Genomic DNA, 26,890 nt, shown 5'->3' on the forward strand with positions numbered 1-26,890 from the left:
TGGCGGTCCTCATGAGAGCCAGTTTCATCATTGTGTTTGATGGTTTTTGCGACTGCAGAAGAATCTAAAATATAATATATATTTTGATTTGTTTAATACTTCTTTGGTTATTACATGATTCCATATGTGTTATTGAATAGTTTTGATGTCGTCACTATTATTCTACATCGTAGAAAATAGTATAAATAAAGAAACCCCTAGAATGAGTAGGTGTGTCCAACCTTTACTGGTACTGTATATTCAGTCTACACCTTTTATCCAAAAGCTCACATAATGGGACCGCAGAATGCTGAAGAGCGTAGAGTGTAAAAATCGCCTGTCCTCGTTTGCAACACGCACTACCAAGTTCCAAACTGCCTCTGGAAGCAACCTCAGCAGAGAACTAGGCCCCTTAGTTCCAGTGAAGGGAAATCTTAACGCTACAGCATACAATGACATTCTAGACAATTCTGTGCTTCCAACTTTGTGGCAACAGTTTGGGGAAGGCCCTTTCCTGTTTCAGCATGACAATGCACATGTGCACAAAGCAGTAAGAAAATCAGCTGAACTTCATTCTTCCATTGACGGCCTGAAATCCTCCCTGAATGATCTCCTTTTGAGAAGAACTGAGGGATGCATTAGCACCGTTGAAGATACCGTCACCCGACATGAGCAGGTGAACAAACAGCTGCAGAAGGACAATGCCTATCTCAAAAACAAGGTGGACCGGAACCAGAGCAGTACCTCAGTATCTCTACTTGCACATTCATCTTCTGCACATCTATCACTCCCGTGTTTAATTGCTATTTTGTAATTACTTCGCCACCATGGCCTATTTATTGCCTTACCTCCCTTATCTTACCTCATTTGCACACACATTATATAGACCTACTTTTCTACTGTATTATTGATTGTATGTTTGTTTTACTCCATGTGTAGCTCGGTGTTGTTGTATGTGTCGAACTGCTTTGCTTTATCTTGGCCAGGTTGCAGTTGTAAATGAGAAAGTGTTCTCATCTATCCTACCTGGTTAAATAAAGGTGAAATACATGTTTTAAAATGTAGCAATATTCGTGTGGTAGGATTGAAGGAGGACAGTGAAAGGGCCGAGATCACGTCTGTTTTTTCACTGAGTGGATCACTGATGACCTGGGCATAATCAACTTCATCAAGCAGCTGGAAATCGAATGCACCCACAGAACCTTAACACCAAAACCCACACCAGATGAGCCCCCACTGGCCGTCCTGATCAGGTTCCTCCGGTTTCCAGGACAGGGAGAAGATACTGTGACTTGCAAGAGCTAAATGGGATGGCACCATCGATGGCAAGAGGGTCAGCCTTATCCCGGAAGTGAGCGCAGATCTCGCCAGACGTCGCAAGTAGTTCAAGCCAGCCACCAAAGCCCCAAAGAAGAACATCACCTGGCTACCTCATTCAGCCTGCGCGGATGAAAGTTCAGTACAAAGGCCAAAGTTATCTCTTCCACACACCTGGAGAAGTGTTCACTTTTCTCAAAGAACTGAGCGTTTGATTCACGAAGGTCTATCCATGGGATTTGACACAGCTTATTGCATTTTTTTTGTTTGTTTGTGCCTACCTGGGACTGAACTGCTGAATTTGGAATTTGGATCTGTTTACCCCGCAATTCGGCCGCTACAGGTGATTGAGACATTTTCAACAAACAGTTATTTTTCCCGTGGTGAGTTCTATTATATTTACAGGAGTATATATTTAGGTTTTGACAATATCCACTGGGCGAAGCAAATTAGCAGGCTTAGGCCCATTGCTTTTTCCCTCATTTATGTTTCTTCTCTTCTCCTGAAAAGAGACTCAAGCAGCCCTGGTTGTTGAGAGTACATTTTTCAGCCATAAATGTCTATTCACAGCATTTGTTTTCTATGTAGAGAGCTTGTAGGCTTTGGTTTTAGTTTATGCCAAAGTTTAGCTAGTAAGAGTAAGATGGAAAGCGAGCAACAACGTATCTCTACAAGTGTTCTCGTGTTTGATTGTTGGGATTGTGGTTTTAGTCCAACAATCAGTTTGAGAGGTGTTTATCTTTTTTTCCATGTTAAATGCCATTTCTTTCTTATGAGACACATAGGTCACTTCAAGCTTATGTTGAAAGGTTACCTGATTATTTAAATATGAGTGATTACCATTCAGTTATATATTTGAAACCCAACTCATGCTCACAAAATGCCCAACCCACGAAAATACGTCACATTCAACATAGAATGTCTTAACAGGCCGGTTAAGAGGAGTCTATACATACCTTAAGAAATTAAAGGCTGACATTGTGTTCTTGCAAGAAACACATCTTACTGTCAGTGAACACATGAAATTAAAGAGGGAACGGGTAGGACAAGTTTTTGTGTCCTCTTTAATCTCTAAAGCAAAAGGAACTGACATTTTGATAAGTAGACACATCCCATTTTGTATCAGCAACACCATCTCTGATCCCTTAGGCAGGTTTGTTTTGTTGCAGGGGCATGCATTCGGAGTCTTGGAGCCTATTGAATATTTAAGCTCCTAACCTCGATGACCATATGTTTGTTCAGAATGTCTTCCTTCAGTAGCTCAAGCACCACCAGGATGGCTACTGGTGGGAGGAGATTTAAATATTTGTTTAGTTCCAGTTCTTGATTGGTCCTCTGATAAACCCTCCCCTCTTACCAGAGCCGTCAAGCTCACCATGTCATTCATGAAGGATCTCAATTTACTAGACGTCTGGAGACAGATGCACCCACAGGATAGGGACTACTCTTTTTATTCACATCCACCCAACACTCACACATGCATAGATAACTTTTTACTATCAACCCAACTGTTTCATAGAGTGTTATAAACTGCTTTGAGCCCTGAATGTTGACAGCCATGGTATATCAGACCGTATACCACGGGAATGACAAATCACATATGTTTACTTCTTTAATTACTTTGTTTAACAGTTTATAATTGCAATAAGGCACCTTGGGGATTTGTGATATATGGCCAATATACGACGGCTAAGGGCTGTGTCCAGGCACTCCGCAATGCATCATTCATAAGAACAGCCCTTATCTGTCGTATATTGGCCATCTACCACATCCCCTCGGGCCTTATTGCTTAATTGGATTCCAATTATCTCCCCAGAAGTGCCTACTGACCATTCTCCTCTGTTATTGTCAATCTCCATTCCTACCAAGGTAAATGGAGCATAAAGATGGAGACTAAATTCTGCATTTCTGAAGAAACCTGAATTTTTGCATTCATCAAAGAGCAGATCAATATTTTTACTTTGACAAACAAACCCTTTGCTCTTGACAGTTTCCTTCTTTGAGACACATTGAAAGCCTATACAAATCATTGCCTATACTTAAGGGTTGAAGAAAAAACACAGTGCTGAACTGAATGTCCTTGAATCTGAAACCTCTGAGCTAGAGAAAACCTACCAAAAAGACAGACTAAAGACCTATACGGGCATTTGGTAAATAAAAAACGCAAATATAATACTCTGAACACATATCAAGCTAAGAGGGCCATTACTAAATCAAAATAGCATTACTACGAACTTGGAGGGAAAGCACACAAAGTATTGGCATGGCAACTGAAAGCAGAGGAAAGTAAGAGGACAATTAATGCTATAGAAACTCTTACTAATGAGATATCTTTCAACCCTACTGAAATTAATGATGCTTTTAAGAAATACTACGAGGACCTCTATACTTCCGAATCAAGAGTTGATCTATCAGAGATGGACTCTTTTCTCTCCTTCTCAACCTCCCATGCCTGTCAGAGGAAGCCAGAGAGCGCCTGAGTGAACAAGTTTCAGTTCCTGAATTGTTGGAAGCCATTAAATCTTTACCTTCTAATAAATCTCCTGGGGAGGATGGCTTCCCCCCAGAGTTCTATAATGAATTTAAAACTTCTTAGGGCTAGGCGTCCCGCTAGTGCAATTCAAATAAATAATCATAAATAATATTGATTTTAAAAATGTATGTACATATAAGTGTCTTATATCGGCTGAAAGCTTAAATTCTTGTTTATCTAACTGCACTGTCCGATTTATAGTAGCTATTACAGCGAAAACATGCCATGCGATATTTTGAGGACGGCGCCCCACCTCAAAATATTTTTCCACTGGCACAGGTTTCAAACGTTCACAAATAACAATGAAATATTCACTTACTTTTTGAAAATCTTCCTCTGATTTGTCATCCAAAGGGTCCCAGCTATAACATGTAGAGTCGTTTTGTTAGATAAAATCTTTCTTTATATCCCAAAAAGTCAGTTAACTTGCCGCCATCGATTTGAGTAATCCACTCATACAACGTGTTTCAACAAGTCGAAATATGTTTTTATTTACTCCTCAGATACCCTAAAATGTAATCAAACTATAACATTTCTTACGGAAATAATATTTCTTACGTAATAATATTTCTTACGTATGTTCAATAGGAAACCGATTTTAGCAGGTGTGTCCTGTCTTCATGTAGTGCGCAAACATGAATTTCCAAGACTGTGTCCCTGTACTAAAATGGATATTTCTTATTCGTTTCTGAAGTTACAAGCCCGACACCTTGAACATATACTGCTCACACCCTTTGGAAGCCATAGGAATTGCATCCAGGGAGCTCATTTTCAATATGACCTTTTACTTGCTTTTCTAAGATGATGGTCTCTCTCTCTCTCCCCAAAAAATCTGGTTGGTTTTTCTTTGGATTTTTCCTACCATATCTATTGTGTTAAATTCTCCTACATTATTTAAAAATGTCTACAAACTTCAAAGTGTTTTCTTTCCAAATGTACCAATTATATGCATATCCTGGATTCAGGGCATGAGCAACAGGCAGTTTACTTTGGGCACGTCATTCAGGCGGAAATTGAGAAAACAGCCCCGAGAAGCGGGGAGAACAACTGCTTTCCAGAGTCTTTCTCTCAAACAGTGATTACAGTAATTCACAACAAAGGTTAAAAATTCACCAAAGTGCGCCTCCTATAGACCAATCTCTCTCCTTAATACAAATTCTAAACTTGTCACCAAGATGCTATCTAAGAGACTGGAGGCATGCCTCCCCCTGCTGGTCAACCCAGATCAGACTGGCTTCATGATTAATAGATTGTCCTCCAATAATCTCAGAAGGTTCTTTGATATAATTCACCTTGCTAACAAAAACAAAATACCTAGTGTCGCAGTCTCTCAATGCCAAAAAGGCCTTTGATAGGGTCAAATGGCCATATCTCTTTCGCGTTTTGGAAAAGTTCAGTTTAGGCACCGTGTTTGTAAACTTGATACGATTACTCTACAAATCTCCTAAAGCTAGGATTGCTACCAATGGGCTTACTGTCCCCTCTTTCCCTCTCTATAGGGGGAACAGACAAAGGTTGCCCTTTTAGCCCCCACCTCTTTGCCTTCGCCATCAAACCGTTAGCTGAGGCCATTAGAACATGCCCTGACACACTGTAAGTGTATTTCACAAAATTCTAAATCCCATAAAATGCATCATTGTGGACCTCATTGTGGACCTCCCTGAAGCAAATTTGTTCCTTGTGAGGAGAGGGACCTATGTACCGAATGTCATGCTTTTAGATTAAACGGAGTGAGGGGCTTGACCTTTCAAATATATCAATATCTGGCCAATCAGTGTAATTTTATAAATGCCAGAATATCTATGGCAAGACACATCATTCACCCAAGTTTCGTTATAATCGGGCTAGTGTTAACGTACAGAGACAGATCCACAGTCCCCTCCCCGATTTCATTGTGGGGGTTCAAAAATGTTTTGTGATAGATTCTGTAAATGTCCATATTCTGGAATCAAAGTATGTTTGTTCACAACATTATATGCATGTATACTTAGCGCTACCACTAGGGGGAGACATTCGAACTGTTAGCTGCAGGCACACGCCTCATACGTTGGAAGAAGAGAAGCAGGAAGAGAAGCCCAATATTCATTGTGTTTTCAGGTTTGTAACATTTACAATCTTTCTTTCGTTTTTGAAATCTAGAGATAATATGTTTATCTAAGCTGTGATGGGTTTTCTCGTTATTTTGATCATTTAAGTGTTTTGATTGAGTGAAAACCTTTTTTTAGTAAAGATTTGTATATCTAACCCAAGATAGACCACAGTCTGTCGTATGCAATGGGAACAAATGAATCATAGTGGGCAGAACAAGGAAGGAGATCCTAGTTAGCTAAAGTTAACTAAACAAACACTAACTAGATGGTAACTACCAGATAGCTAGGTAGCTACATATATAGTTGAGCTAGCTTTAGCTATGTTATGAAAACATTGAGAAAATTGGAATTGAATGTACTTGAGAATGTGTGAAAGTGTTTACCATAATATATTTGGTATGACGTTTTAATTTTCAGCTTTCTTTAGCAATGTCACTGCATTGTAGAATACTTTATTCTTATTTCTGTTCTATACTTATATTTTTCAGAGGAAGTAATGTATCTGCTGCATCCAGGGATGGAGGTGAAGATCTTGAGGGAGGCTGCAGAAACAAACTTTTAAACGAAAGGTAACTTCTAGGCATAGGAAAAAACATATGGATGTTTTTGTTTTCCATTGTATTTTTAATAACATGTAGAAAATACACTTTATGGCACTGTCAAGAAGCATTATGACCATCATAATCATATAAGCCAGATAGGCCTATCACACACAGCACATGCCCTTGTGTCAGTCATCAGTCACAAAGAGGGTGTCTTATCCTGCTCCTAAAATCTGCTCCTGCATTCATCCCAGTCATCAGCAATAGAGGTAGGTACATGTCTGACAGCAATGGGTGTGCAATTTCAATGATAATTTAATATGGTAGATTTTAGAAAATGTTATATAACATAAGCATAACGTTTACAAGTAGGCTAGGGTGTAATGGAATAGTTTGCCTTGTTTTGTGGGTTTTGACACTCTTATGTAGGTGTCATAACCAGCCATAAAAATATCACAATATGTCACAACTAAATATGTGTCAATGCCAGTGTTATGACCATATTATGGCAGGATATGACATTATGACATGGTTATGACTGTTTCATAAGTATTACCGAAACGTTATGCTGAAGTACTGAAACTCCCACATGTTGTTTCTTAACGTTTCATTAAGTTTTTGAGGACATTCCCAATGTCAAACCAGTTGCACAACTTTCATAGAACATTACCAACATTTGAATGAAATGTAACCGTGTTTGAACTTTTAGGAAACGTTCTGTTAAAGTAATGATATACCAAGAAAATAAATATTGTATTTTTGTCAAGTTCCATAAATGTGCTGAGAATGTTCCAAAGCCAAGCAGCTGTCCTGCACCATTCCCAGAAAGTTATGGGAAGGTTGTTTGCTAAATAACCTTAGGACAACCACGATCTCACCAAGCTCTAAGAAACACATGGTTCTCAAAGGGTTATGTGCTAGCTGGGATGTGTCTGTCCTCACTCTACTAAGCAGACTGGTCTTCAGCAGACTGGTCTTCAGCAGACTGGTCTTCAGCAGACTGGTCTTCAGCAGACTGGTCTTCAGCAGACTGGTCTTCAGCAGACTGGTCTTCAGCAGACTGCTGTTACACAGTGTTTGCATAAGAACATGGCCAATAATTGCCTTTTGAGGAAAGCATGCTGGTAACTGATAATAACATCTGCTAACCATGTGTATGTGACCAATAAAGTTGGATTTGATTTGATTTTCGTCATTCATTTTTGTTGTTGTTGTATTGCACATTTAGCATGCCTTTCTACACAACATGTCCTTAGCATGGCCTTATTCTCCTCTCCTCATATTCTTATTGACTCAAACACAGATGACTGTTAGCAGAAGTTACAGTCAGAGAGTTATATGATGATATATTCAGTGTCATCAGTGTTATTAAACCTTTGTCGCTTTAGAACTTTCTCTCTCTCTCATTCTCTCTCTCGGTCAGACAGTGCAGGTTTCTGGATAAATAGAACTATCTTTATTTACTTCTCCTGCCTGTTCCCATTTCTTGTGCTCTTGAACTCAAATCTCAGGAAGAGTTTCAGGAAGTTTAGACAACATGGCTAACAGTTCAGTTGTCTGGAAGATGTCTCCCTTTAGAGTAGTATTAGTGCAAGTATTATTTGTAAAGGTTTTGCTAGCTGATGATCAAAGATGTCAGAAGAATGAAACCATAGGGGCCTGAAACTATGCAGGAAGAAACTACAGGGGCCTGATGTTTTGTACTAAACATTGTTTGCTTTGTACCAATGCAAAGTCTTTCCCAATGTTTACTGTGCCTCTTGTTCTAACGCTTACGTGTTAAACTCTCTATAACATTTCAGATGCAAACTTTTCAGTACAGTACTATGCAAAGCTTTGTTCATAGATGTTTTTATTGTCTTACTTTGAAAGTAGTAAGGTGTGAAATGCTTTAACCTAATGTAATCATTTCTTCAGGATGAGCGAAACAAAGGCATGGCAGGTCATGCAGTTGCCTCTCCATTCCATGCAATACATAGACTTGGCCACTAGAGGCTCTCATGTTCCAGCCAATATCAGCAGCTAGACAGACTGGCAAGACGGGTAAGGAAGGAGGCATGAGATCAATATGGATGGGAGCACACAAGCCAATAAATATGCAGAATGGAGGAGGTAGTCATGGCTAACAATGCAGTTAGGGGTAAGGCAAAGACTGACAACCAATCAATCACCTATAAATAATGTGCTTATATTCATGAGATCCAAAACGCCTGCTGGTGTGATGCTCATTTCTACTGCCGCGGGGGAGAGACAGACCCGTCTGACACAGCCAGCCAGAGCCAAAACGAGATTCACAATGTCATATCACAGTAGGGGAAAGCAGAACAGGCTTTATACAGTCACAGAGCCCAAACACTCACAGACTGACAGCTGCATTAAGAAAACTGATGGATGACATTGACCACCAGTCTCAGTTGTGTGTGTGTGTGTGTGTGTGTGTGTGTGTGTGTGTGCCTGCAGAGAGAATGATTTAACATTTAATTAGAGGACCAGTAGGGAGGAAATGGTGACATTCTAGAATCTATTTTCTCTCTAATGAGTTCTCTGAGACAGATTCACAGTTATTTGACTTGTATAAATAAAGATCAGACACAAATTTGCCAACTGCCAAGTTCAAAGTACTGCAAATTAATTAAATGTGGGAGAGTACAGTTTTTATACAGCAGGGGCCAAAATGTTACTTACTGCTTCTCTCTTCCAAGATATATGGGTCTCAAACGTGTCATTTATTCCATCTGTAGTAATTTTGGCTAGGGCCCCTGGGGATCTGGTCGAAAGTAATGTACTATGAAGGGAGTCGGGTAACATTTGAGACACACTCAGGGAGACAGACAGGAGAGCTAGTTAGTTGAACAGTAGTAGTTAGTCTCAGCAAGCAGCATTAGAATCCAGAGTCCAGCCATGGGGATTTGTCCCTAATGGCACCCTATTCCCTGTATAGTACACTACTTTTGACCAGATCCCTATGGTTCCTAGTCAAAAGTAAGGCACTGAATAGGGAATAGCCTGTTTTTTTCTGGGATGTGACCAGGCAGGCAGCAGTAATCTCTTGTGTCACACTGGCAAGTTCTCTTATCGACCCTGCCATGATAGTGCCACAGCTCTGGGACTACACACACACAGAGGGCAGAGATGCTAAAGGAATACTGCCACATAGAAGCAACAGGTCACCATTCAAAAGTTTTGGGTCACCTAGAAATGTCCTTGTTCTTGAAAGAAAAGCACATTTTTTGTCCATTAAAATATCGAAAAATGTATCAGAAATACAGTGTAGACGTTGTTAATGTTGTAAATGTATATTGTAGCTGGAAACGGCAGATTTTTTATGGAATATCTACAACCGTTGTACAGAGGCCCGTTATCACTCCTGTGTTCCAATAGCATGTTGTGTTAGCTAATCCAAGTTTATCATTTTAAAAGGATAGTTGATCATTAGAAAACACTTTTGCAATTATGTTAGCACAGCTGAAAACTGTCTTCCTGATTAAAGAAGCAATAAAACTGGCTTTCTTTAGACTAGTTGAGTATCTGGAGCATCAGCATTTGTGGGTTTGATTACAGGCTCAAAATGGCTAGAATGTCAGGCTATTCTTGTTCTGAGGAATTAATGAAATTAAGGCTATTCCATGCGAGAAATTGCCAAGAAAATGAAGATCTCGTCCAACGCTGTGTTCTACCCCCTTCACAGAACAGCACAAACTGGCTCTAACCAGAATAGAAAGAGGAGTGGGAGGCCCCGGTACAGAACTGAGCAAGAGGACAAGTACATTAGAGTGTCTAGGTTGAGAAACAGACACCTCACAAGTCCTCAACTGGCAGGTTCATTAAATAGTACCTGCAAAACACCAGTCTCAACGTCAACAATGAAGAGGCGACTCCTGGATACTGGCCTTCTAGGCAGCGTTACAAAAAATATATCTCAGACTGGCCAGTAAAAAATAAAAGATTAAGACGGACAAAAGAACACAGACACTGGACAGAGGAACTCTGCCTAGAAGGCCAGCATCCTGGAGTTGCCTCTTCACTGTTGACGTTGAGACTGGGGTTTTGTTGTTTCTATTTAATGAAGCTGCCAGTTAAGGACTTGTGAGGCATCTGTTCCAGAGCCCATTCCAGACCCCGATGCAGACACAGGAGGCAGATGGTTGGAGTCTTACAATAGTTATTCATCCACAATGAGTAGGCAAGAGAATGGTTGTCGACAGGCAAAAGGTCAAAACCAGATCAGAGTACAGGAGGTACAGAGTGGCAGACAGACTCGTGGTCAAGGCAGGCAGAATGATCAGGCAGGAGGGTACAAAGTCCATAAACAGACAAGGGTCAAAACTGGGAGGACTAGAAAAAAGAGAATTGCAAAATGCAGGAGAACGGGAAAACCGCTGGTTGACTTGGAACATACAAGACGTACTGGCACAGAGAGACAGGAAACACAGCGATAAATACACTGGCACAGAGAGACAGAAAACACATGGATAAATACACTGGGGAAAACAAATTGAACTGGCACAAAGAGACAGGAAACACAGGGATAAATACACTGCGGAAAACAAATTGAACTGGCACAGAGAGACAGGAAACACTGGGATAAATACACTGGCACAGAGAGACAGGAAACACAGGGATAAATACACTGGCACAGAGAGACAGGAAACACAGGGATAAATACACTGCGGAAAACAAGCGACACCTGTAGGGGGTGGAGACAATAACGAGGACAGGTGAAACAGATCGGGGTGTGACAGGTAGTGTATGTGAATTGTAAATTATTTTGATTGTAATGTCGTTTTTGTTATTTGTCGGACCCCATTAAGAGTAGCTGTCGCCATTGATCCTAATTAATCAAATCAAAATCTAACTTTCAATGCTCATGTAGAAAATACAGTTCCTGATTATATTTTGTGCACTGTATTTAAAGCACAATGGTATATAATCCAACACAATACACTGCACACATTCTCTGTATTTTCGGGCCAGATTTACAAATTTAACTGCATTTCACTTTGTTTCCCTCGTAAGTAACTGTGTATAGAAACAGTGGCACTGCATGTTACTCATAGTTGGATAAAATACTAATATTTCTGAGTCTACTGGGTGGAATGAAGAGCTCTCTCTCTCTCTCCGCTCCTGTCTCCTCTCCTCTCCTCTCACCACATACGCTCTTCTCTGTCTCCTTTGTACCTTGCTGGGTCATGAAGTAGACTTTCAGGTTGCATCCCCACAGTTTTGTGTCTGCATTAAAGCCTTACAGGGAGGACAAACTAGAACTACAAGTAGTATCAATACTGCCATATAAGGGGGAAATGGTTGTGCTGCATACCTGAACAAGATAAGTCAGATTTGACTCTGTCTCCATCTGTTGGTAAAACTCAGAAATGGATAGACCTTTCTCCTTTTTCTGTCTCTCTCTCTCTCATGGTGCTGGAGAGTGAGCTCTTTCTATGCGTAACCATACATAAGCATGTTTTGTCAGGGCTCTTTTGTATGTGGGCCATTTAGCTGCATGTAGCCTACATGTACAGTTGAAGTCGGAAGTTTACATACACCTTAGCCAAATACATTTAAACACAGTTTCTCAATTCCTGACATTTAATCCTAGTAAAGATTCCCTGTCTTAGGTCAGTAAGGATCACCACTTTATTTTAAGAATGTGAAATGTCAGAATAATAGTAGAGAGAATGATTTATTTCAGCTTTTATTTATTTTATCACATTCCCAGTGGGTCAGAAGTTTACATACAATCAATTCAGTTTTATTAGCATTGTTTAACTTCGGACAAACGTTTTGGGTAGCCTTCCACAAGCTTCCCACAATAAGTTGGGTGAATTTTGGCCCATTCCTCCTGACAGAGCAGGTGTAACCGAGTCAGGTTTGTAGGCCTCCTTGCTCGCACATGCTTTTTCAGTTCTGCCCACACATTTTATATAGGATTGAGGTCAGGGCTTTGTGATGGCCACTCCAATACCTTGCCTTTGTTGTCCTTTTGCCAGAACTTTGGAAGTATGCTTGGGATCATTTTCCATTTGGACGACCCATTTGCGACCAAGCTTTAACTTCCTGACTGATGTCTTGAGATGTTGCTTCAATATATCCACATAATTTCCCATCCTCATGATGCCATCTAGTTTGTGAAGTGCATCAGTCCCTCCTGCAGCAAAGCACCCCCACAACATGATGCTGCCACATCCGTGCTTCATGGTTGGGATGGTGTTCTTCGGCTTGCAAGCTTCCCCCTTTTTCCTCCAAACATAAAGATGGTCATTATGGCCAAACAGTTCTATTTTTGTTTCATCAGACCAGAGGACATTTCTCCAAAAAGTATGATCTTTGTCCCCATGTGCAGTTGCAAACCGTAGTCTGGCTTTTATATGGCGGTTTTGGAGCAGTGGCGTCTTTCTTGCTGAGTGGCCTTTTAGGTTATGTCGATATAGGACTCGTTTTACTGTGGATATATATACTTTTGTACCTGTTTCCTCCAGCATCTTCACAAGGTCCTTTGCTGTTGTTCTGGGATTGATTTGCACATTTCGCACCAAAGTACGTTCATCTCTAGGAGACAGAACGCATCTCCTTCCTGAGCGGTATGACGGCTGCATGGTGTTTATACTTGCGTACTATTGTTTGTACAGATGAATGTGGTACCTTCCGGCATTTGGAAATTGCTCCCAAGGATGAACCAGACTTGTGGAGGTCTACAATTTTTTTTCTGATGTCTTGGCTGATTTCTTTGGATTTTCCCATCATGTAAAGCAAAGAGACACTGAGTTTGAAGGTAGGCCTTGAAATACATCCGCTGGTATACCTCCAATTGACTTAAATGATGTCAATTAGCCTATCAGAAGCTTCTAAAGCCATGACATCATTTTCTGGAATTTTCCAAGCTGTTTAAAGGCACTTAGTGTATGTAAAACGTCTGACCCACTGGAATTGTGATAAGTGAACAATTGTTGGAAAAATGGCTTGTGTCTTGCACAAAGTAGATATCCTAACCGACTTGACAAAACTATAGTTTGTTAACAAGAAATTTGTGGAGTGGTTGAAAAACGAGTTTTAATTACTCCCACGTAAGTGTATGTAAACTTCCGACTTCAACTGTACATCCTCCTTGTGGTTGCTCTGTTTTATCTTCAGCCCCTGTTCTCCCTCTCAGGCAGCAGCAGAGCTTCATGTAGTCATAGACCCCACAACTCGTAGGACAGCAGAGCAGATTGCTTTTCCCTGCACATTGAAAGTGGTGAGAGAGATATAGAGTAGATAATGAATGCCCCGTGTTAGGGCAGGGTTGGTGGGGAGAGATGGAACTCGGAACTAAGAACTGTGATTTCCTATTCTGGAATCCACAGAGTGAGGCCCACTGAGACACGAAACAGATCTGAAATGATTGATGTTCATCCTGCGCTCCAGATTGGATGTCAAATCATGGGAATGCAGTAACTCTATTGCCGGATGTGTCAATCTGAATCTCCCCAGCTCGCACTCATACTGAATGGCACTATGGTCAATTTCCATACAAAAATAAGTCTGTGTTGATAGCATGGGACCAGATTACATTTTTTTAACCTATTTGGTTCCAATGATGTGTCGAACTGGCTTGTGACCAAGGCACAACTCCAACACCATTAAGTTTGCAGACGACACAACAGTGGTAGGCCTGATCACCGACAACGTCAAGACAGCCTATAGGGAGGAGGTCAGAGACCTGGCCCGGTGGTGCCAGAATAACAACCTATCCCTCAATGTAACCAAGACTAAGGAGATGATTGTGGACTACAGGAAAAGGAGGACCGAGCACACCCCCATTCTCATCGACGGGCCTGTAGTGGAGCAGGTTGAGAGTTTCAAGTTCCTTGGTGTCCACATCAACAACAAACTAACATGGTCCAAGCACACCAAGACAGTGGTAAAGAGGGCACGACAAAGCCTATTCCCCCTCAGGAATCTAAAAAGATTTGTCATGGGTCCTGAGATCCTCAAAAGGTTCTACAGCTGCAACATCGAGAGCATGGTTGCATCACTGCCTGATACGGCAATTGCTCGGCCTCCGACCGCAAGGCACTACAGAGGGTAGTGTGTACGGCCCAGTACATCACTGGGGCTAAGCTGCCTGTCATCCAGGACCTCTACACCAGGCGGTGTCAGATGAAGGCCCTAAAACTTGTCAAAGACCCCAGCCACTCCAGTCATAGATTGTTGCATGGCAAGTGGTACCAGAGTGCCAAGTCTAGGACAAAAAGGCTTCTCAACAGTTTTTACCCTCAAGCCATAAGACTCCCGAACAGGTAATCAAATGGCTACCCTGACTATTTGCATTGTGTCCCCCCCCACCCCTCTTTTATGCAATTGGGCCGACCAACCAGTGCTCCTGCACATTGGCTAACCAGGCTATCTGCATTGTGCCATCACCCAACACCCGCCAACCCCTTTTTACGCTACTTGCTACTCTCTGTTCATCATATATGGATAGTCACTTTAACCATATCTACATGTACATACTACCTCAATCAGCCTGACTAACCAGTGTCTGTATGTAGCCTTGCTACTCTTATAGCCTCACTACTTTGCTCACTATTTGCTCGGGTGCACAGGTGTGCAGCTCCCCGCCAGAAGAAATATCAGGCTGAGACGCACGAAATTGAACTCCACTCAACTTTCTAGAGTTTTCCCCATTAACACTATCAATGTTTCCCTTTACCGTGGGGATTGTGATCAAATCAATGCAATATTAGCCACTTTCAATGCATCATACCAAAACAAAACAAACTATGCAAGACATGTTGTTGTAGTCAGAGAGCATCAGAGTAGGATTCTATTGGATTGACAGGCACAACTCAGGCCCGGACTCCACAGACCTGTGCACCATAACCAATCAGAGCTGCAGTAGGCCTATATGCAAATAGTCCATTGCCATATATTGATTTGTGCCGTTCACTTTGAACTGGACTGTATTTACAATGTGAATGGTGGGGATTATTGTCACGATATTCGTTGGAAGCATACTCGGACCAACGTGCAGCGTGATCTGGGTTCCACATTTTGTATTTTAAAATAAGTGAACCACACAACAAAACAATAAGGAATATCGTGATTGGGAATCATACAAAATCACCAACATAGAAAAACAAAACTAGAACCTCACATAGAAATAATAAACTAGACTAAACCCCAGTCACGCCCTGACCTACTCTACAAAAGAAAATAAGGGCTCTCTATGGTCAGGACATGACTGTAAACCCCCCGCTCAGCTCGCAGATCCACCATCTTTGGTGGCGGTTCTGGTGCGGGCCGAAGAACCTGCTCATGGTCCCAGGCTGAACACTGTGCCTGGACTGGACCTCGATGCCTTGGAAGGCTCCTGCCATGGAGCTGGACTGGACACCGGCCCTGGCCTGGACATCGGTGCAGAGGAGGGCTCCTGCCATGGAGCTGGATTGGACGCCGTGTCTGGACTGGGCATCGGCGCAGAGGAGGGCTCCTGCCATGGAGCTGGACTGCTGCACCGATGTCCAGGCATCTGCACCGATGTCCAGGCCAGGGCCTGTGTCCAGTCCCGCTCCATGACAGTCCCGCTCCACGTCACGTTTCGCCTTCCTTGGCATCTAGGTCCAGTCCAGGCACAGTGTTCAGCCTGGGTCCTTGGCTGGATACGAGGGATGAGTGGGTTCTTCGTCCCGCACCAGAGCCGCCCCCGATGCTGGCGGATCCGCGGGATGAGCGGGTACTTCGCCCCGCACCAGAGCCGCCACCGACACTCCCCCTAACCCTCCCTTTTGGTTTCAGGTTTTGCGGCCGGAGTCCGCACCTTTGGGGGAGGGTGTACTGTCACGTCCTGACCATAGAGAGCCCATATTTTCTATGGTGGAGCAGGTCAGGGCGTGACTGGGGGGGTTAGTCTAGTTTATTATTTCTATGTGGGGTTCTAGATTTGTTTTTCTATGTTGGTGATTTTGTATGATTCCCAATTAGAGGCAGCTGGTAATCGTTGTCTCTAATTGGGGATCATATTTAGATAGCCTTTTTTCCACCTGTGTTTTGTGGGATATTGTTTATGTGTAGTTGCATGTTAGCACTCCGTTGTCGTCACGTTTTGTTTATTGTTTTGTTGTGTGGTTCACTTTCTTTAAATAAATAAAATGTGGATCCCAGATCATGCTGCACGTTGGTTTGAGTATGCTTCCAACGATTGTGGCAACTATATCCCTTGTTTTGAGATCAAAGCACAAGCTGCATGTATTCACGTGTGCACATTTGTTCATATTCTTGGCTATTTAGTGAGTTATTAGCCCAGTTATAGCTAATGGCGTCCCTCAAGAGCACAAAACGTCTACATTTCTAGGCATCTTTGAAAGTCCGGTAAAGAGCTTTTTTTATGTCTTAAAAAAGTGGCGGTGTTGCATTTGGAGGCAGGCTTGAGTAAGCTAAGCAGCCAATAGGCAGAGGCGCCGACAGAGATGGCTGCCTCACTTCGCGTTCCTAGGAAACTATGCAGTATTTAGTTTTTTTTATGTGTTATTTCTTACATTGTTACCCCAGGTAATCTTAGGTTTTATTACATACAGTCGGGAGGAACTTTTGGATATAAGAGCAACATCAACTCACCATCATTACGACCGGGAATATGACTTTCCCGAAGCGGATCCTCTGTTTTGCCCACCACCCAGGACAATGAATCGGATCCCAGCCGACGAACCAAAACAACGACGCCGTAGAAGGGGTAGACGGAGCGGTCTTCGGGTCAGGCTCAGTAGACAGGCACATTGCGCACTGCTCCCGAGCATACTACTCACCAATGTCCAGTCTCTTGACAACAAGGTAGACGAAATCCGTGCCAGGGTAGCCTTCCAGAAAGACATCAGAGACTGCAACGTTCTTTTTTTCATGGAAACATGGCTCACTCGAGACATGCTATCGGAGTCGGTACAGCCAGCTGGTTTCTTCACGCATCGCGCCGACAGAAACAAGCATCTCTCTGATAAGAAGAAGGGCGGTGTGATTTAACAAGATGTGGTGAGATCATAATAACATACAGGAACTCAAGTCCTTCTGTTCACCTGACTTAGAATTCCTCACAATCAAATACCGACCGCAATATCTACCTAGAGAATTCTCTTCGAGTATAATCACAGCCGCATATATCCCCCCCCAAGCAGGCACATCGATGGCCCTGTACGAACTTCATTTGACTCTATGTAAACTGGAAACCACATATCCTGAGGCTGCATTTATTGTAGCTGGAGATTTTAACAAGGCTAATCTGAAAACAAGGCTCACCATATCGATTGTGCAACCAGGGCTGGAAAAACCCTAGATCATTGTTATTCTAACTTCCGCGACGCATATAAGGCCCTCCCCCGCCCTCCTATCGGAAAAGCTGACCACGACTCCATTTTGTTGCTCCCTGCCTATAGACAGAAACTAAAACAGGAAGCTCCCGCGCTCAGGTCTATTCAACGCTGGTCCGACCAATTGGATTCCACGCTTCAAGATTGCTTCGATCACGTGGACTGGGATATGTTCCACATTGCGGCGAACAACAACATGTATACGCTGATTCAGATAGCGGGTTTATTAGCAAGTGTATCGGCGATGTCGTACCCACAGCGTCTATTAAAACATTCCCAAACCAGAAACCGTGGATTGATGGCAGCATTCGGGCAAAACTGAAAGCGTGAACCACTGCTTTTAATCAGGGCAAGGTGACAGGAAACATGACCGAATACAAACAGTGTAGCTATTCCCTCTGCAAGGCAATCAAATAAGCTAGAGTCGCAATTCAACGGCTCAGACACGAGAGGTATGTGGGCTACAGGGTCTACAGTCAATCACAGACTATAAAAGGAAAACCAGCCCCATCGCGGACCAGGATGTTTTGCTCCCAGATAGACTAAACAACTTCTTTGCTCACTTTGAGGACACTACAGTGCCACTGACACGGCCCGCTACCAAAACCTGCGGGCTCTCCTTCATTGCAGCCGACGTGAGCAAAACATTTAAACGTGTTAACCCTCGCAAGGCTGCAGGCCCAGACGGCATCCCCAGCCCAGCTGGCTGGTGTGTTTACGGACATATTCAATCAATCCTTATCCCAGTCTGCTGTCCCCACATGCTTCAAGAGGGCCACCATTGTTCCTGTTCCCAAGAAAGCTAAGGTAACTGAGCTAAACGACTACCGCCCCGTAGCACTCACTTCCTTCATCATGAAGTGCTTTGAGAGACTATATCACCTCCATCCTACCTGACACCCTAGACCCACTCCAATTTGCTTACCGCCCCAACAGGTCCACAGATGATGCAATCGCAATCACACTCCACACTGCCCTAACCCATCTGGACAAGAGGAATACCTATGTGAGAATGCTGCTCATCGACTACAGCTCAGTATTTAACACCATAGTACCCTCCAAACTCGTCATCAAGCTCGAGACCCTGGGTCTCGACCCCGCCTTGTGCAACTGGGTCCTGGACTTCCAGACAGGCCGCCCCCAGGTGGTGAGGGTAGGTAACAACATCTCCACCCCGCTGATCCTCAACACTGGGACCCCACTAGGGTGCGTTCTCAGCCCTCTCCTGTACTCCCTGTTCACCAACCACTGCCTGGCCATGCACGCCTCCAACTCAATCATCAAGTTTGCAGACGACACTACAGTGGTAGGCTTGATTACCAACAACGACAAGACGGCCTACAGGGAGGAGGTGAGGGCCCTCGGAGTGTGGTGTCAGGAAAATAACCTCACACTCAACTTCAACAAAACAAAGGAGATGATCGTGAACTTCAGGAAACAGCAGAGGGAGCACCCCCGCTATCCACATCAACGGGAAAGTAGTGGAGAGGGTAGAAAGTTTTAAGTTCCTTGGCGTACAAATCACGGACAAACTGAAATGGTCCACCCACACAGACAGTGTGGTGAAGAAGGCGCAGCAGTGCCTCTTCAACCTCAGGAGGCTGAAAGAATGTGGCTTGTCACCAAAAACACTCACAAACTTGTACAGATGCACAATCGAGAGCATCCTGTCGGGCTGTATCACCGCCTGGTACGGCAACTGCTCTGCCCATAACCGTAAGGCTCTCCAGAGGGTAGTGAGGTCTGCACAACGCATCACCGGGGGCAAACTACCTGCCCTCCAGGACACCTACACCACCGATGTCACAGGAAGGCCAAAAAGATCACCAAGGACAACAACCACCCGAGCCACTGCCTGTTCACCCCGCTATCATCCGGAAGGCGAGGTCAGTACAGGTGCATCAAAGCAGGGACCGAGAGACTGAAAAACAGCTTCTATCTCAAGGTCATCAGACTGTTAGACAGCCATCACTAACATTGAGTGGCTGCTGCCAACATACTGACTCAACTCCAGCCACTTTAATAATGGGAAAATTGATGTAATAAATGTATCACTAGCCACTTTAAACAATGCTACTTCATATAATGTTTACATATCCTACATTACTCATCTCATATGTATATACTGTACTCTATAACATCCACTGCATCCATGCCGTTTTATACCCTCACTCATTCATATATTTTTTATGTACATATTCTTATTCCTTCCTTTACACTTGTGTGTGTATAAGGTAGTTGTTGTGAAATTGTTAGGTTAGATTACTCATTGGATATTACTGCGTTGTCGGAACTAGAAATGCACAAGCATTTCGCTACACTCGCATTAACATCTGCTAACCATGTGTATGTGACAGATAACATTTGATTTGTTTTGGTAGCATACTTTGTCTGATTCTCTGTAATAATGGTATGGAAATAATAATGAATGTATTTTGTAAAGTGGATTCTTGCATCAAACAACACAATGTTCAGTCACCTCCTTGTTTAAAGGACAAGTGGATAATGTCAAGCCCGGTATGTTTTTTTTCAAAAGTCTCATGGAAAGTAGGCCTACATTGAACACAACACATTGGCTGCTACTGTAGGCTGAATGATAAAACAGCTATTTCCATGTTAAAATGTTATGGGATGCATTTTCTCCATTGTTTTTGATGGTAGTCCACTCTGATAGTCCTACATTATGATCAAATAGCCACAGTAGCCTACTTGGCCACTGTTATAACTGGAACTTAAAGCAGGTACAGCCTCATTGTTCACAGTAAACTCGCACCGGAAGCGGCACAGAATTTTCACAATGTTTCAGTTTGCGCTCAGCAGACCTGAAATTTGCTAAGTGCCAAAAGAATTAGAGGGAACATTGGTTGTGAACAACTGGCAAGTTAGTGTGTGGGTAATGGAGCGGTGCTTGGACCAGAGGACAGTCGAGTCTCAGTGTGAAACAACTCTTTATTGAGTAGAGCCGTTTCACTACTCTAATTTGAAGCGAACAGTTCTATCATGTCTGGATGAATCCTTACTTCACTAAATGCTACACTCATAAAGACTAAAGTAACATATCAGAACATGTCAGACTCTTACAATGGGAAAGTTACATTTTTATTCGTACTGATATCAATTACAGCGTTGTGTTGGTAGTCCGTGGTGATTGAGAAGACTACTAGTTCTATTCTAACTTGTACAGTACCAATGCATTTCTATTAAACCCAAACACACAAACAGCCACCACTGAGCCTAGCTAAACCTAGCTCAGTATGGACCATTGTTTAATTGCATTCATAAACGGTGAGCCAGAGACGGCCGACCCCGGAGTTGGGGTGAATTCCCCCTGGTAGATGAAAAGGAGAGGGACACGTAAGCAGAAAGGATAAAAATCCCGCCCACAGAGGGTATAGAGCAGCTGTAAAGTGGCTGGGTTGTTGCTGTGTGGTATGGAGTGTTATGCTGATCTTGGCTGAATGGGGAGAGTGAGATAATGGCCCTGGTAAGTGACTTAGTGCTGATTGTTGTGAAAGAGATGATGCTGAGCTGAGAGCCTGCATGGCTGCTGGGCTGGCCGGCTGGCTATGTCCCATAGACTCCCATAGTGTTGTGTTTCAGCATTGTGTGTGTGTGTGTGTGTGTGTGTGTGTGTGTGTGTGTGTGTGTGTGTGTGTGTGTGTGTGTGTGTGTGTGTGTGTGTGTGTGTGTGTGTGTGTGTGTGTGTGTGTGTGTGTGTGTGTGTGTGTGTGTGTGTGTGTGTGTGTGTGTGTGTGTGTGTGTGTGTGTGAATGGCCATTCGTAGCCGTCAGACAGCTAGTTCTATCTTATACTGTAGAGTCCCTCTGTATACTGACCTGACCTGCTTTAGTTTGATAGGATGGGTGTCACATTCTAGCCGCTGTTGGCTAGCTCAACAGGGGGTCCTTACACTTGAGAAATGAGGGCTGTGTCTTGCTGAGCTAAGCTGGACTGTATACAAACATACTCTCTAGCACACACGCACACTCTTATGCACACACACACACACACACACTCAGTTTGTTAATGTGAGGCTTGGGGATTTTATGCTGAATCGCTGAGTGTATGAAGGCTCTCACCATGATGGGCTAAGGTGTGTCTCCACTATGGACAGATCTTGACTCAGCTTCACTCAGCCAGTCCATATAACTCTGCTCAGTTTCTGGCTCATGCTAACAGCCCTTCCTAACACTTGGAATGAAAACTCGCAAGTTATCCAGAGTGGAAAGAGTGTGGAAGGTGAGTTTGGCCCCTATACTTGTACATTTGTTCTTGGTGTGAATTTATAGCTTTGACAACTTTGATGTTCCTAGATTTTTATTTCTCTGATATTTAGGGCTTTGTAGATGGATTTGTATGGATTGGGGAACATAATGATGGCCTGATTTTGTGTTAGCTTGACATATTACCAAGATTGTTAGTATATTGGTTGAAGCATGGGTGTTATGACTTGCTATTAACTGTCTCAGATAGCTGAGACATTTGTCAGCGTGATCTATCCTTTTCCCTCAGTCAAACCTTTCAGGTGTTTGTTGTCGCATTCTCACTTTGAAGATATATGGTTCTCCAACAAATGAGCTTTGGTGCACTTCTCTATATTTTATTGCACATAAAATAAATGGAATGTAAACAATGGTGCTGCACATTCCAGAAACAAGTTGCACAGTAATTAAAAACAATGCTTCCCCAGCCGAGATAATAGGGGCTGGGTATTTACTGTTGTAGCAACACAGATGGCCTTATTGCTGAAATTCAAAGCTAGGTGGACACAAAGGTATTGTACGGAGAAGCTAACATAAAAGGAGTCGTTATGTTGTCCTAATAATCTTCTTAGCCTCAAAAAGAAAAACAGTACTAAGAACAATTCTTACCTGATGTTTACCATTAGAAAAAACGTGTTTTTATTTGAAGAAGGCCCTGCCATGTAAGCTAGAAGAGACCGTGTGGGGACATTTCAGAGCCCCCCAGCCTTCTCACAAATATAGTTTTACAGTTTTGAAATACCCCAAAGGACACTTAGAGCGAAGGATCCATTAAGTGGGTAGGGATGTACAGTGTATCATAATGGACCTTGTCCATGGGTAGAAGTTGTGGTAAACAATCACGTTTCTGCAATGTGCTTCTCTTAGATAATACCTTAACATTACTCCAAACAGTTGCAAAACATTCCTAGCGTCTCAATTGGACAGATTGAGCAAACAGAGAGGGACCTAACTGAATCTGTCCAATAGCAACTCTGGTTTTTGTTGCAAACCAGAATATTTGGAGTAATGATTAGAGAGTAATGATTAGAGAGTAATGATTAGAGAGTAATGATTAGAGAGTAATGATTAGAGAGTAACGATTAGAGAGTAACGATTAGAGAGTAATGATTAGAGAGTAATGATTAGAGAGTAATGATTACAGAGTAATGATTACAGAGTAATGATTACAGAGTAATGATTACAGAGTAATGATTAGAGAGTAATGATTACACCCCAGCTCAAAGTATGTAGTAAAGCTTTATATTTTATGTTTATTATGACTCCAAGTGAATTAGACCTTCTCATCCTTTGTAAAAAACATTTTGTTTTTTTCAACCATTGGAAATCCTCTCATGCATATCCTAATACATTTACAATGCTTAGTCTAATGCATTCGCCTGATTAATATTGTATTACTATTCCAATGAAGGTCTCTTGGTGCTAAGAGCTGCTCCATATTTTGCCAGAGTGCATGGACCTCATATTGCCTCATTTGTGATTCAACTGTACCTGACCAAACTGTAAAACGATTGGCTGCTCCTCGACATAGACTTCCAGTCCTGAGCAGATACGAATGTCAGCAGGCGATTGGCCAAAATAGGCTGACAAGGTGCGGTGTTTGACTAGGTGCTATGAGGTCTCATGTATGGAGACTATATCCTCTGTCATTTTGATCACCTCGTGTTAATATAGCTCTGTGCTGATACTGATCTGTTGGTATTTCCAGTGCAACATCCCAGGGTTTTGTCACCTCTGTTGCTTTGATTTTTGTGATAGGACTGAACATTTCATATGTATATGTCCAAGCTCCTGAGAGATTTGGCTTTGCCACGATGCTGTGTGTCTCATTGATGTTCACAAGTGGGATTGTCTTTGTTCTGTGAAACATTATTTGCGTCATGTTTGTGTGTTTGGGGGTGTTTTCGTTAGGTCTGTAGAGAAGAGGTAATGTTACTACTGAATGCAGGAGCGCAACTTTCACTGGGGACGGGGACAGGCCCCACATTCCAAAATTGCGTTTTTGTCCACCACAGTTTTATCATTGGAAAATGATACAAAACTATTCAATGGTGTGCTTTAGGACCATGCAGACGCCTCAGAGCAGTCGGGTTTGGAGTGTTTATCCGACCGGATAAAAAAATTATATATATATATTTATAATTGTTTTATATATTTGTACCCTCCACTTCTAAAACCAAAGTTGCTGACTGAATGAGAGAGAGCTGAGTACGAATGTGAGTGAGGCTCTCAAAACTTCACACAGAGATAACACTTTTTTTTTAAAGGATTCAATCTGACATAATACTTAGTCTACACCGTTGAATTTGCCTACACCGGATTCTCCTTTATGCCCAACCCTATGTGAGGTTCTATGGTTATCCTTGACCATGCTCCTTCCTCTCGTTGAACAGTAATTACGGAGGACATTTTGTATGGATATATTCTTCGTCGTGCCCTTGACTCTGCCCCAGGATATATTTAGCTTCATTCCGCTCACATACAGACACCAACCAGGCTCTGTTAACTTGTATTTTACGATTGATCAAGAACTTTCTGCTCCTTGAGTCTCACCTGGATTTCATCTTATTCCTGAAGTGCTGCACGTTCTTTTAGCCTGTTCCGAGATCTGTTTGTGCTGTTTTGCCAACTCCTATTGTCATTGTCAGGTTTGGAATACTACGTTTGACAGGCAATGTTTTTCTGCTGTAGATAATATATTATATCCTTGACCTGCCACTGCAAAGCCCCCTGTTACTATTCATTCATATTTTATTGCTGTTGTTGTGCTCACTCCATGCTAGATTACCATGGTAACTACTTGCCAATAAATAGCTTTGATTTTAAAGGTCCTTTGGCTTCATTCGTGTTTTACGGCTCTATTGTAAGCAGTTGATGGGGAGGAATAAAGTTGATGAGGCCCATAAGTCTGGTTTATGTCACTATAACAGCAGATGGGTTAATGGCCCTTTAATGAGTGCTGAGTCATGATGAAGAGAGTGTGTGGATCAGAGGTGGATTTAGTGAGGTGAATGTTGCAGGTCGTTTTACCTTTGCTGACCGACACGATTCCCTATTCTACCTGAAAGACAAACATACTGTATGTGTTCTACACAGTACATTTCTATCTGACCGTTTTGTAACGTTGCACCATGCTGAACAGGCCCCAGGTGTCTTTGGAATTCTTGGTGTTTTGCTTCTGAAACACTTGTTCATGTTATTTGGAAAACCTCTTTTGGCTTTCAATGGACTCAACATAAAAGCTACAGTGATTTAGTGATGTTTCTTCTGTCATGATTTGAGTTTAAGAGTTCGATTGCCTTCGATTTGATTGAACTGTTTTGGTTAATGCCCTTACTACCCATTTGGACAAAACAACAACTGTTTGATTACGTTGCAGTACATTGCTAAGAGGTCCTCTTGGGTCTTTTTCCCCTTGTAACTAAACTATTCCACTAAAGTTTATTTCATGAAATATTCATAACTGAGATGGAAGAGATGGCACATTTCTCTGACTGCTCCTGGCTTTCCCCACGCTAGGTGAGGATAGGAGAGAAGCACGAGACGAAGGAGCCATCGGTGGAGTCATAACATAAGTAAACAAAACCAGTGAGAGATTATGCAGTCGGGCTCCAAGCCTGTGTTGGTTTATTATGGGGACTAGAGACTACACATGGGTGAGCAGAGCCCTCTGTAACAGTGTAAAGCTGCAATCATCTGACCAAAATGTTTCACTCCACAACTGAACACACACAAAGCTTTGTAAAAGTTGCTTTGTACCTAAAGGCACTCTCACATCAAACTCTCATATAGGCCTACTGTACAAAAAGTTTAAAAAAGTACACACAAGGTGACAAAAAATCTACTCAATGAAATGACACTTGGATATTAGCACTGTGCGTGTGTGTGTTTGCATGTATGTGTGCATTTTGCGTGCGTGTTTGTGTGTGTCAGTACATACTTGTGTGTGCACGTACTGTGCGTGTGTGTGCGGCGTGTACTGTATACACACGTAAGTGAGTGTGTGTGCATGTGCATATGAGTGTATGAGAGACAGACATTTGTGGCAGATTAATGATTTCCCTGCGAAATGCCCCTGATGGTAAAAATGAGATAATGAGCTTGATGAAGGAGCCATAGACTTGTTAATTACCTTTCTGTAATTACTGAGCGGTAAGAAAGGCACCTACTCAAACTCTCTTTTCGAAACTTCTCTCCCTCTCATTATTACATGACAGATGGAACTGCATGTTTTTACAGCACTGAATGGACGACCTTTTAGAATACAGATTAACTGTGATGAACTATGCCAATCCCCCCCCCCCATCCTCCCCCATCTCGCTCGTTTAACGTTCTCTCTCAGACCTTCAAATCAAATCAAACTTTATTTGTCAACATGTGCTGAATACAACAAGTGTAGAACTTACAGTGAAATGCTTACTTACAAGCCCTTCACCAACAGTGCAGTTCAAGAAAGAGTTAAGAAAATATTTACCAAATAAACTAAAGTAAAAAATATTAAAAAGTAATACAATAAAATAACAATAATGAGGCTATATACAGGGGGTACCGGTATACCCCTGCCAAGGTGTAGAACAGAAGAGCTGTGGATGGGATATGAAGCTGCTCCAGCGCTTTCACTCTGCTAATATGCACATGGCAAATTGGAATGGAGGGGCAGTTCAGGAAGGTGTTGCTTGCTGCCAATTGTAAAGTGAAGGTGCGCGGTGTGAAAATCCAAACAGCCAGGGAAGGTCGGGCGAGGGGGCGGTCAGTGACGGCCAGATGGAGTGACGCCACAGGGCATAGGGAACGTGACAGACTGTCAACTATGCCTGGATTTGTCAGACAG

The 26,890-nt window shown here is 42.5% G+C and overlaps 1 protein-coding gene and 1 long non-coding RNA gene across 2 annotated transcripts in view; both read left to right on the forward strand.

The window, feature by feature from the left end:
• Positions 1–26,890, forward strand: part of LOC109871532 (dipeptidyl aminopeptidase-like protein 6) — a 114,693-nt gene that overhangs the window by 11,281 nt on the left and 76,522 nt on the right. The gene's annotated exons all lie outside the window — the stretch shown is intronic.
• On the forward strand, positions 5,872–7,647 carry LOC116357809 (uncharacterized). The gene is made up of 2 exons (XR_004205799.1): positions 5,872–5,926; positions 6,408–7,647. It is a non-coding gene; the product is annotated as an uncharacterized LOC116357809 (long non-coding RNA).

Source organism: Oncorhynchus kisutch, linkage group LG27 (assembly GCF_002021735.2).
Source record: "Oncorhynchus kisutch isolate 150728-3 linkage group LG27, Okis_V2, whole genome shotgun sequence".
NCBI lineage: Eukaryota > Metazoa > Chordata > Actinopteri > Salmoniformes > Salmonidae > Oncorhynchus > Oncorhynchus kisutch.